This window comes from Scleropages formosus, chromosome 17 (assembly GCF_900964775.1).
Source record: "Scleropages formosus chromosome 17, fSclFor1.1, whole genome shotgun sequence".
NCBI classification, from domain to species: domain Eukaryota; kingdom Metazoa; phylum Chordata; class Actinopteri; order Osteoglossiformes; family Osteoglossidae; genus Scleropages; species Scleropages formosus.
Window position 1 is genome coordinate 22482140 of NC_041822.1, and position 1278 is coordinate 22483417.

At 46.6% G+C, this 1278-nt stretch overlaps 1 non-coding gene across 1 annotated transcript; it reads right to left on the reverse strand.

Moving 5' to 3' along the window:
- Positions 1-488: 488 nt before the first annotated feature.
- trnai-uau (transfer RNA isoleucine (anticodon UAU)) lies at positions 489-582 on the reverse strand. The gene is made up of 2 exons: positions 545-582; positions 489-524 (listed from the first exon to the last, which is right to left on the reverse strand). It is a non-coding gene; the product is annotated as a tRNA-Ile (tRNA).
- Positions 583-1278: the final 696 nt, after the last annotated feature.

Here is a 1278-nt window from a genome sequence, read left to right on the forward strand (position 1 = left end):
GCTCTAATCACTATGCCACCTGGAGGAGAATCCGCTACATTACACTGTGGCTGTACTCTTCACTATTACCGCTGAAGGGCACACTTTGCAGGGTCTTCCCATGATTGTGTGGGTTTCCTCACACAGTCCAAAGACGTGTTTCCGGTAAACTGGTGACCCTGCGTTGCGTGTGCACGAATGAATGAGTGCGTATGATTTCCTTGTTATGGACCGGCATCCTATCCAGGGTGAACCCTGCCCCACCCTCTATTCTTCCAGCATAGGGTCCAGACCACTGCAGCCTTGTACTGGACAAGCAACTATTTGTAAGAGATACTTGGATGAATTTGTAGGTCTACAGTCGTAAATCACTTGGGTCACTTTGCTCTGAAGGGTCTTTTAAGCGGGTTAAGGTACTGAATATGTTCGCTATCCCTGAACCTGCTGCTAGTTGTGTATATGAGTAGCAAAGGGTCTGAAGACCGTGCTACCTGTAACCTAAAAGCTCATGCTCCAGGTGAGGCTCAAACTCACAACCTTGGCATTGCTCCATGGAGTACTGCTGTATAAGTACCATGCGCTAACCCATTGCGCCACTGGAGCCTCATGATGAGAGTGCTTGGATACAGAACTCACATGAGACTGGTTCAGTACCATTGAGGGAACTTCAACTCTTGTTGACCACATTGACCGAGCCCTTCTAGAACGTTGAATCCTCAACTTCTGTTTTAGCGATAAAAGGGCTGCATCCGTTGTCATTGCTGTTGAGTCCATCTATCTAGTTGCTGTTCATCCTCTTCTTTTTTTCCTTCAGCTTTTCTCAGCATTATCATATTTTCAGGAGAATCCTGTCTTCTCATTATGCATCTAGCAAATGATAACTTCAAGCGTTTCTCAGTGTTTCCTGTCGTGCTTCTTCAGTTTCCACTTTTCATTTCCATATGGTTAGAGCCGCTCCCTACGGACTCAGAGGTTGCAGGTTTGAATCGCACCTTCTGCCGTGGTACCCTTGAGCAAGGTACCTTACCTCGCTCCTGTGAAATTACCTAGTTGTATAAATGGCTTAAAATCGTAATTAACTTCGGAGAAAACATATTATTATGGTGGCGCAGCAAGTAGCACCTGGGCGTACGAGAGGATGTGGATTTGATCCCCGTTCAGCCTGTGTGATGAATACATGTTCTCTATGTGGGTTTCTGCTGGGTGCTCTGGTTTCCTTCCACAGTTCAAAGACACGCTGTTCAGGTTCCCCATAGTGTGTGAGTGACAGAGAGAGAGAGAGAGTGTGTGTGTGTGTGT